We start from the raw sequence: 12,055 nt of genomic DNA, 5'->3' as shown, positions 1-12,055 counted from the left end.
ACACGTGGCAACTCGCTTAATGACTGCTTTGCTCAACGACTGAGATTCCAGTCCCAATTATGATCATTAAGCAAGGACTACCTGTACATAGTTTTTTGAGGCTTCATTTATCTGCTTTAATAAACCTTCATCTACCTCTTCCGACTAATTTGGGGTTGGGTAGAAGACTCCTGGCCCCAGAGCTATTCTCCCACATCTATTCCCCCACAGCTGTAAAATCACTCTTGATATACTGAAGGTGGTGCCTTGCGCTATAATTTATGCCCATATGAATGAGTAGGAGGGGTTACTAGCAAGCTTAGTAAGCCTTATCAGTCTTTCCATTAAATGCCAGAGTTGGGCATCTGAGAGACAGTATTCATGTCAAAATGGAGTATCTGGACAATAAATAGGAGCTTCTGTACCTGTCAAGAGGAAGTCATATACAATCACAGCCTTCATGTTCTCCTTCTTGGTGATTGGCCATGGAAAATTTCCATTTGGAGCAGGGGACAGGGTTTCAACTCATATGCCAGCCTCACCAGGTAGACCAGACCGGGAACCAATTCCACAGGAAGGCTAAACTACTTTTACTGAGAGTAGCTATAATAACAGAATCTTACAAGTCTGATTGTGTTTTCTTCCTTCTTATAGTTCAGTGAATTAGGGAGGTGTCTATCTGAGACTTTTCAAAATACTTTCTGTCTGTTGTGGACTTAAAATATGTTTCTCCCCTCATTGTTCTGGTAACAGAGCTTGCATATCTCTGTCAAGGTCATCTTCCTTTCTCTCTACATGATGTTGGCCGAGATTTCCTCAGAGTCTAGAGATTTGAATCAGTTGTCAAGGTAGGGGAATGGTGTTTTGTTTCTGATGGTGACATGTTGGCAGTTGCCGTCATTCTCATCCTTTGGTGAAGTTGTAAACCTCACACTGATCTCCTTCTTTGGTGAGTAACAGCATCTGTGCTACTATTCAAGAAGTCTCCCTCTTGACAAATGAGATGTAGGGATGATGCTATGGCCTCCAGTTAACCAAGCCTTGCTTTCAAGACTTCTACTAGCTGACTCTTTATATTAATGAAGTTCACTTTATCTTCTGGGAGAATAGCAACACAGCACATCTCTTGTAGGTGACTGTCAAAACCGCACATCTAGCAATAACGTTTCCTATATATAGTCTTTTCAATGTATCGTTAAAGTATAGGGCTGCAAGGCTGATCTAGCATCATTACTTTTTTTTTTTTTTTTAATAATCTAGCATCATTACTGATAGGAGTCAATACTAAGTCAATGGGGGGGGGGAACACTGGAATAAAAGCTGCAGTTTTATGGCTTCTCATCTGAGTTGTCTTTTGCACTGAATTTTGACTATGCTAGAAGATTCATTAAATAGTAGCTCTGAGAACTAGATCTACAAAGAGACAGATGCCACATTTCCAATTATCTATATGTAGGATATTTAATACATTTATTCCTGTTGGTTACCTCTCCCAAACTATAACAGGAGCATACTATCTGGCTTTTATTTTGGTTGATTAAATGTCTTACCATCAGAAAAGTTGCCCATCATCAGATATCCAAATACCCTGTTCAACCAATGTTTCAGCCCATGTCAGAAAGGAAAAATGCAACGACTCATGTCCTTTTGCAGTGCTGATTTTGCAGATGGCCATGCAATACTGATTTAATCTTTTTTATTAATCTTTTAATCAGGGAGATAGAAGGTAGTATAAAACCATCAGACCCAAACCTGAGCATTTCTAGAAGAGCAACCACATTTTGTTTGAGGCATATTCCATTCACAAATGATTGGATAATAAGCAATAAGAAATAATACTCCTACTTCTGGTGAAACAGCACAATTGTTAAAGATGTAAAGATGCTATACACAATTATTATGTTATATTATATTAATCCTGGTTGCAATAAGACATTCTGTTTCTGTTCTGCAAATCTGAACTCATAGAAATCTTAAACCATATTTGCAATAAGCGAAAACCTGGGAGTAATCTCAGAGTTTCCAGTCCTGCAGGTAATCATTCAATTAGTGTACATACTTCCTGCTCCTTAGTAATATAAAGTACAACGCAACTACTTATGGAATGTTACATGAAAATAAACTCCCCTGTATAATGAACTGTTTCTTCAGCAGAGATGGACAGTTTACAGCCCTGGGAGCACATATGATCTCCATGTCTCTTTAAACTCATTAATGTACTTTGCTCCCTTGGTACCTGTATTTTAAGATAGAAAATGCATGAAAAGTGTAGTGTAAACCTAAAACAAGCTTAGCACTTTTTAAAATAAAACGTAAATACACATACACCACAAAACCAGAGAATATTGGCCCTGCTTATGAACGTAGTACTGGGTCACTCACTATTTATCATCATTTGGCCAACTGTGACCCTCCTACACCATTAATGCAGCCACCACCAGCCACCAAAGATTTTTCATCCCTGTTCTGCAGGATGCAGTGTACAATATCTGTTTAACATTGAAGATGTCACAAATCCTAATGTTTATGCCACTGTTTTTTTATTTGATTTTTTAAATTGTTTTTTATATGAATTCCCTGGAACAAAGGGTCAGAGGGTGGCAAACATAGCCAAACATAACTAAATAATAATTCTGTGAAATCGCTCATGAAATAATGAAAAATACTCATTTTGTGGAGCAGACTAGAAATGACAGCTAACAATATAGTTGTTAGGACATTGCTTATACTTTCACCTATTTACACACGGCTTGGTGACAGACATTAAGCAGTCTTAGCTCTGACATCCTTGGCACTAAAAGTATATCTACACAAAAATATCTATTCTGGGTTAGTTGAATTCTGCAGGTCCATGTTTTTAGTGTAGATGTCATGCCTTAGAGAAAAGTACCTCTTTTGGTGTAATGATTCCATTGGGTCCATCTTAAACTTGTTCTTTACCAACTGAAAAACTGTAGTGATGTCCTGATAAATTGGCAGGCAACAGTAAACAATTTCTCTGCTGAAGACCATATACTGTATTCAAATATCATCTACCAATCCACATCTAGAAGCTGGAGTTGTTTCAATCTGCTGGATTTTTTGTTTGTTTGTTTGTTTAATTATCTCTGGTTGGATATCCCCTTCCTCCTCCATTGTGTATGCAAAAATAAAAAGTGATTGCCACCTGTGTGTAATTTCAGTTCTGTCAAATAAAATATGCCTGTTTGATATTGGAAGCATTTGCATTTTATATATTTCAGTGACCACCTGCTAATTGCCATTTAATCATTCAGTAAATAAAACAAATGAGAGCAGAAACTAATGAAGTAGAGATAATTTCTTTAAAAATTGGTTTTAGAAAACCACAGCTATACCTAATAATATTACTATGAGTAGTAGTAATATAATCTATTAAAACAAAATGTCAACATTTTTGGCAAGTTGGTGACTGGTGAAGACTGTAAATTCCCTGAATATAAGTCATTAGTTAGCAGACAGCAATGCTTATTTGAGGAAGGTCTGCAGTGACAACACACAACAGCACTTCCTGGTCATTAGCTGTGTGAGCCTTCCTTCTCCATACGGAAGAAAATTTGCCACTGAGTTTATCTCTGCTGCCCTACAATTCTTTGTTTCCCGTTTGCTCTGCAGTTGAGGTCAGCGATGGTAATCCACAGTCCTTGTAATGTGGGTGGGGGTAATTTGCAGCCCTGGGAAGAATCATCAAAAGCCCTCTGCAAGCAATCACTTTGGGTCTCTGGCAAGAGCAAGGTCTCTATAGCTTGCAGTGTGGTGAGAGAGAGACAGAAAGGCCCCTAGATAAAAGGGTGCCAAGAAGCAGAACAATGGAAGGAAAACAGATTTAAAAATTTTTAAAAGTATCAAAAACAGAGAAAGGGGCAACCCTGCTTTTGGCTTTGGCCCTGCCCCCTGCTTGCTTAAGACTCACTCGCTGTTGATATACAGCCCCTACAGATTGCCTTCAAGGGAATGTGGCCTTCCACTGACAAAAGATTGTCCCTCCCTTTTGTAATGGATTACATCAGTGTGACATTCTCATATACCACACTATCATTGCCTTTTTGCTTTAGAAAGTTTGCCTAACTCCAACGAATATCCAATTCTGGGTAGCCTTTCCATTGTATCAAGTATTCAATCCGCTTCCCTCTGCATCTAGAGTCTAGCACTGATCTGCCTTGTACTCTTCCTCCCCGTTGACCAGCATGGAAGGGGGCATGCTTCCTCTGAAGGCAGAGTGCAGGAGGGATGCCTCTTTTACTAGCAAAGACTGACGGAATACAGGGTGAACCTTGATTGATGCTGGCAATTGCAATTGGAATTCTACTTGATTTATTTGCTTAATCACTGAAAAGGGGCCAAAAAATTTCAAGTCTAGTTTCTTGGAAAGCCTTGCAGAAGTCAGAAATTTTGTAGGAAGCCACACCAAATCCCCTTCTGCAGTTCTAGCTCCATCTAGTCTATGTGCATCTGCTGCTTTTTTGTATGTGGCCTTTGCTAGTTCTAGCTGTTCCTTTTAGAAACTTTGGGCCTCTCATGCAGGAAAACTGCATCACAAGGAACCGCACTTTTTTGCCTGGCTGTGGGTGGAATCCATAAGTTGCCTGGAACAGGGACATATTGATAGAGCAGTGTGCTGCATTGTTGTAAGCAAATTCAGCAAGAGGTATGAGATCAGTCCAGTTGTCTTGCTAGTATGAAATATAGCATCTTAAATATTGCTGCAACAGTTGGTTAACCTTCTCAGATTCTTTGTTGGACTCCAGAAGATGTGAGGAAGACAAATGAATTTTAACATTTAATAAGTGCAAGAGGGTCTTCCAAAATTTGGAAATGAACTGACTTCCTCTGTATATCTAAAGACGTGGTCCAAAAAGACCTGAGCTTTTTCTTGGGCCATTGGGGGGCCCTTGCAAGGAATAATATGAGCCAATTTGGTAAATAAATCCACTACTAACTTTGTTTGTATATCCCTGGACTGGGGGAAGATTGGTGACAAAATCTAGAGAAACAGTGTCCCAGGGCTATGAGGGGGTCTCTAGCGGCTGTAATAACCCAGCCAGCTTACCAGGGATTGGTTTTGCTCTGCAACAGACATGACAAGAGGAAACATAACCTTTAACATCTACGTGGGTGTGAGGCCACCAAAACTCTCTGAAAACTCTATGTTGGGTTTTAAACATCCCTGTGTCCTGCTGTTTTATTGTTGTGGCACAGCTGAAGTACCTTGTCCCTTAGGGGAAGAAGAACATATAAATGCCCACTAACACCTGCCCTCCTTCCACTGTTGGTCTTTCTAGAGGTCATCCATCTGGGCCCTGACATATGCATTCTGCTATTACTGTGCTCTAATCTGATCTAATAGGTCAATAGTCTGTCTTCCTGCTCCCAGCTTTTCATGTTGGTCTGATTTACAGTGCAACTCAAAGTTGCATGGCTGGAGTATTGTTGTGGGGGGAGGTGACTGGGGCACATCAATACTCCAGCTTATATGAGAGGGCATCTGGAAGTTTGTTTTGGGAGCTTGGAATGTGTGAGATGTCAAAATAAGAGTGGGAGAAAAATTGTGCCCACATGATTTGCTGAGGAGTAAGAGAATGATCATTCTTCAGAACCTCTAAATTCTTATGGTTAATATGAACTTGTATAGGATGGGCTGGTGTGTCCATTTTTGAAAGTAATTTTTTACTGCCAGCAACTCCTTACTGCAAATATCATAGTTCCTTTCTGCTGGGAGTAGCATCCTGGAGTAAAAGGCACACAGTAGTAAATCTGTCCCTACCTTCATTCTCCCCATGTAGCAGGACTACTATTGCTACATCTGAAGCATCTGTCTGCACCACAAAGGGACAGGAGGGGTTAGGGTGGTGAAGGAGGAGCTGAGAAACAAAGAGTTGTTTTAACTCTTGAAATGTTGCTTGCTCTTGGATCAACCAGGAGAACTGCCAACCCTTTCTTAGGAGTTGGGACAGCAGTTTTACACTGTCAGCAAAAGTAGAGATGAATTTCCTGTAGATATTAGCAAAGCCCAGAAAGTGTTGCACATCTTTCACATTACGGGGGGCAGCAGGGGCGTCATGATAGAATAGACTGTACCTTTGCTGGATCCATCTGTATGCCTTCTGTGGAGATTCTGTAGCCCAAGTAGTTCAACTGAGGCAGATCAAATGCATATTTTTCCAACTTGGCAAAGAGCTTGTCCCACAATTTTTGCAACACATACAAACATACATACATATTAAAATTTTAAAAAGATTAAAAACAAGAACTTAGAATTAGAATGAAGAGAGAAGAAAAAAGGAAATAAAGAACAAAGCTAAAAGTACAGGAAAAAAAAAAGAAAAAATTAAAGAAATGACTTCCAATTTTCTTTTACAACACTTATCAGTATAAATGTAAATTACCCTCTTACCCTGTGATTACAGCATTGCTTACATTTCTTCCATAACCTATTTTTTTTTCCTATTTTTGCAATGCATTTTTGACATGGGTAACATGCAAGGAGGGATCTTTGGAATAAATTAACATGAAATCTAAGTACACCATCACATACTTGTCTAAAAAGTCTGAAAATATTTCATTCATGAATCTAGAAAAAAATAACTCCACATTTAACCAGGCCGAAAGGCATCACTGTGGATTTGAATTTGCCGTATCTTGTATCAAAGGCTGTTAAATACTCATGTACTTCTTTCATTCTGATTAGGTTATAAGCACTTCTCAAGTCTAGTTTTGTAAAGATGTGTGCTTTTTGTAGCCGGTCTAGTAGATCTGAAATAAGTGGAAGTGGATGATGGTCTCTAATTGTCACTATGTTCAGGTCTTTGTAGTCATGAATGGTATGCATGGGGGCTCCGTCTTTTCTCTTCAGAGTGGCTGCTGGTAGTGCCGGTAGTGCCAATCCTCCCTTGCTCTGTATTGGAGGGGAGAAGTAAACTTGCACTGCTTATAAGTGATGCTACTAGCATTTAGGGGAAGCAAATGAGAGTATCCTTGAGCTCAACTGAATCATGCAGCTGAAACCACTCCATTCCCAAGATGATGGGCACTTGCAAGGAGGCAGTTACATAGAGTGTTATGAACTCTGTGTGATCTTTGATTGTCAACTGCAAAGGAGCTGTGCGCTGCAAAATTGGCCCTCCTCTTAGTGCCTGTCTGTCAATTGTCTCGACTATCATTGGGCTTTCTAGAGCTTGAAAAGGCAACTTTAGTTTCTGTACTGTTTCTATAACTATGAAATTACTGGTTGCCCCTGAGCCTACAAGAGCAAAAAGTTCCACCTTCTGCCTGGAATTTAATGTAACAATAACAGGAGTAATTAAGTATGCTTGCCTGTCAGCTGTCTGAGCTCTCATCAAATAGTGGAAGGCCCTCCTTCAGAGCTCCGGGAAGAGGGGCTGGCGAAGTTTCCCTGGTGTGCTGCTTTGAAGTGAGTGGGCACTTGCTGGCTATGTGCTCTATTGATTTACAAGTTCTGCATCTTGTTGCTTTGTCAGACACTTGCACTTTTACCGGACATGATCTGGCTATGTGTCTAGAGGCTCCACAGTAAAAGCACAGTCCCTGATCACTTTTCTTTACTTCTCTCCTCATGACGTGGGTTCTCCTCTGCTGGATTCCAAGAAAGCCACTGGGAAGAGGGGTATGGGAAGACAGATAGGTTCTTTAACCCTTACAGGTAGTTCTCGATTTACAATACAATTGGGAGCTGAATTTCTGTCACTAAGCGATGCGATTGTAAAGCACAACCTCATCACTTAGTGATGGCAATCTCTGTAGACCCGGTTGCTGTCATTAACTGAATCCCACAGTCATTAGGCGAGGCAACTTCCTGCCAGCTTCCCACAACCAAAGCTAGTAGGGAAGCCAGCAGGAAGTTGCAAGTCCCAGGCCAGCAGGCAGGTAAGTGGCTGCTGCTGGGTGGCAGAGAGAGTGAGGGCGTGCACGAGGGTGTAGGGAAGGGTGCGCAGTGGTACAGGAGAGGTGCCATGTGCATTGGGGAGAGTGCATGAGGGTGTGGCATGAGTTGGGGAGGATGTGTGGGGGTGCGTTGCGGGTCAGGTGTGAGTGGCTGGTGTGGCATGAACACAGAGAGCCTGGGGGAGTGCACGTGGGTGGGTGAGACTTACCCCAGTGACTTGCAATCTTCCCTGCTGGCTTCCCCTTTGACTTTCTGGGGAAACCAGTATGAAAGGTTGCAAATGGCGATCATGTGATCGCCCGGTGCTTGGCAACTGGTTGTGAGAACAGGTTGCCAAACACCCAGATCATGATCATATGACTGTGGGGGTGCTGGGACAGCCACAACTTTGAGGACCAGTCATAAGTCTCCTTTTTCAGAACTGTCATAACTTCAAACAGTCACTGAACAAATGGTCATAAGTTGAGGACTACCTGTACTATTCCTTCTCTGCCTTAACTCTTCCAGTCAGGCATCTATTATTATACAACATTGATACAGCTCTTCCAGGATATTTGGGGTGCCTTGCCTCACTAGCTCATCTCTTAGGTCCTCAGCCAGCCGTTCTCTGGTCAATCAGGGCTAAGTCATTCCACCCTACATCGTGAGCAAGTAATTTAAAGTCCGAAATATATGACCACACTCTCCTCTGGCCCTGCTTGAGCTTTCGGATCTCTCAACTAGCAGTGATTCTTTGTATGGGATCCCCAAAGTATCCTTTGAGATTATGCATGAAGTCCTGATAGTTTTCCAGCACCAGATCATTCCCAATGAATGGTATTGCCCACTTAGCTGCCACTTCCTTCAGCAAACTCAGCACAAAAGTCACTTTGGTGCGATCAGTGGGAAATTCCACAGGCCTGCCTGCCATAAACATTTCACACTGAGCTGTGAATGTCCAGAATTGGACATTTGGTCCCCTCCAAAAATCTCCAGCAAGCTCCCCTGGGTATGCAGGAGCATTAGCTGAGCCACAGGTTGTTGTGCTGCCATGTGTTGGGGTAAATTTTGCCCTAGATGTTGTGTTAGTTCTATTGTGGCATTCTGCAAATTGGTCATCTGTGCATTTACTTACTGCTGGTGTTGCAACAATGCTGCTGCTGCCAGATGCTTGGTGGATAGCAGAGGATCAGAGGCCATTCCTGAAAAACCTCTCTTTGGAAGAGAGTATGATACTTGCAATATTGATGTTGCCTTGAGGGGTAAACCAGATACAAATCACAACCAGATGAGCTAATTCTACTTTATTGTAAAGCTACATTGATGGGAATCTTGCAAGTATGAAAGTACAATTCTCCCCCACAAGTCTGCTTTACAGCCCGAGAAACGAGGGAGGTTCTCTTCTGAACTTCTGTCCCACCCACCATCCAGTTGCGATGTATGCTCTTATCTGACCATTCCCTTAGCCATGTCTCTTTGCCCAGTCTCCCAAGGTCTTTCCCACACACCATTACATCACCCTCCCCTTCAAACTCATTCCCCCCTCCCAAGCTAATAGGGGAAACTGATTGTGAGCTGTTCTTCATGGCCAGTTCCATATAAATGGATTATGAAATATTTCTGACACTTTATTTTTTAATTATATGTAAAATAGGTAAGAAAAATATCAACATACTGCTGACCCAGCCTTGACTTCCAAAAATAATTTCTAAAAATGATATAATAGGAAGATGTTAATATATTTAAAATGTATTTCTTGTACACAGTACACAAGCATACAGTACAACTTTTAAATGTAAAGACCTGAGTATGTGTGTGTACTCATGTGTGTGTGTTTTTTTCCTCCTAGATGCACTGATACTTTCAGAAAAGAAAGAACTCATTCCTTCTTTGCTCATGAGCTTGATTCTATTTGTTAACTTCTCATCTAGAAATTTCCGGATGTGTTTCTATCTACCACTAAGCCTCAAAGCTGTGGAAGTAGCATAGACACATGGAAAGTAGCATCTATTTATTTATTAATATCTGCAGAAATTAATACTGACATCCTGGAAATCTGACTTTGACAGCGTGAAACAGTCTTATGCAACTATACTAAGATAGTGGTATGAAGCAGGACTTTTCCTCAGGATACCTTGACTTTAAGCTTAAAGATACCTTCAGCATATCCAGCACCAAGGAAGACAGTAACATCTTTGATGCTTTTCTTCATAGCCATCCTCCCCAGAACTAGGTTTTCAGTGCTTATTACACTGAAGACCAAATACTGGAATAAATTTCACATTGTACTGCATCTCTAATTGCTGGAACCTGATATCATGATTACATGATAAATGTGAAGGAACTGTACTATTGTACAATTCCTAACATTGTACTGACATTTAGGAATCAGTTGTTGCCATTCACCTATATAGGAAAAATTAAAAGAATGCAGTCACAGATACTACTGAGAAAAGAATGAACCCTATTCTTGCTACTAAAATGCTTTTTCTTAGAATGTTTTCAGTGGAATGGTTCTCCAGAAAATGTGATATTTTGACATTTATGTTTTACAGCTTTCTTTATTATGAAGTACAGTGGTACCTCGGGATACGAACTTAATCCGTTCCGTGACTCTGGGCGTATCCCGAGTTGGTCGTAACCCGAAGGAAATTTCCCCATAGGGTTCAATGTAAATCCGGTTAATCCGTTCTGCCCTCTGAATTTGGTCGCACCCCGAGGCAAATTTCCCCATAGGGTTCAATGTAAATCCGGTTAATCCGTTCCGCCCTCCGCCCGAATTTGGTCGCAACCCGAGGCAATTTCCCATAAGGTTCAATGTAATTACCGTTAATCCGTTCTGGCGTCCACGGACCACACGGAAAGCGGCCGGGCGCGGCGTGGTGCGGCGCGAAAATGGCCGGGTGCAGCGCGGCGCGAAAACGGCCCGGCCCGGCGCGAAAACGGCCCGGCCCGGCGCGAAAACAGCCCGGCGCGGCGCGAAAACGGCCGCGGACCATGCGGCAGGGCCGGAAAAACAGCCACGGACCACGTGGCACGGGCGTAAAAATGGCCGCGGACCACGTGGCACGGGCAGAAAATGGCCGCGGACCACGTGGCACGGGCGGAAAATGGCTCGTACCCCGAGGCGGAGTTCGCAAACCGAGGTAAAATTTTGGGGCCAGAGCTGGTCGTAACCCGAAAAATTCGCAAGCAGAGGCGTTCGTATCCCGAGGTATCACTGTATATAGGGTATTCATTTTGTAAGCTACCCACAGCCTCTTGAGTGGTTACTATTAAAATTGTGTATAAATAAATAAGTAAATAATGCTATCTATCAATACAGCTATGCCATTTTTCACTTCTTCACAAATCTATGTATTCTATTTTTTACCCACCATAACCAAGAGCAGTTTGCTTACTGGGTACTCCTAAGAACCAACCCAAACAAATGGCAAACCAGCCTTTTTAAAAACAAGAATCTGGCATATATTATTTCTTCCTAGTAACCTCAACTTGTCTCAATGGGGGCGTGGAGGTGAAACTTTTAAAGAAGAGGGAGTGAAGCCACTATTTCTGCAATTAGGGCTGTAGTGGGGTGTGGAGCCCTTCACAGTCTGATAAGTAAGTCCCTTCCCCTTGCTTCCCTGGACTGCCACTTTTTCTTTCCTCGACCAAGTAACAGAGTAGGCAGTATTCCCCATCCATAAGCTGCTGCCACCACCTGTTTTGAGATGAGAGGCAATTCTTATGTACAGGGAAAAGCAGGAAAGCTCATTTTATTCAAGGTTTATTGTCCAATTGGATTTACATAGGCCAGGCCTTACTGGGCCTAGTTCTTAAGGGACTAGCTGTCAATAAGCAGTTTCAAAACACTTAGAGACTAAGACTTTAAGAAAATGCAAATAGTAAGTCAATAAATGGATTTCAAAAGAAAGCATAAGCAACTCGAAAGTTTTATTAATTTTTTTTTCTCTCAGAACTGAAGCATAAAAGACCCACCAATTCTCACGCTCTTTTAGCTCAGAATAGAATCTTCCTCTTTCCTATCTGATGAACAGGGGAAAGATTAACTTTTTACTTACTACAGGGCCCAAAGTATTACCACCGAAAGAGGATTTTGCGCATGCGCCTTACAAGAGTTCTGTTTAAAATAGGCAGAGCGAGGAGAGCGGTCTGCTTCTTTACGCAGACCAT

The sequence above is a fragment of the Python bivittatus genome, unplaced genomic scaffold (assembly GCF_059951505.1).
Source record: "Python bivittatus isolate LINGU-HERP-01145 unplaced genomic scaffold, Pbiv_v1 ctg000020_np1212, whole genome shotgun sequence".
NCBI lineage: Eukaryota > Metazoa > Chordata > Lepidosauria > Squamata > Pythonidae > Python > Python bivittatus.
This window is presented reverse-complemented; position numbering follows the sequence as displayed.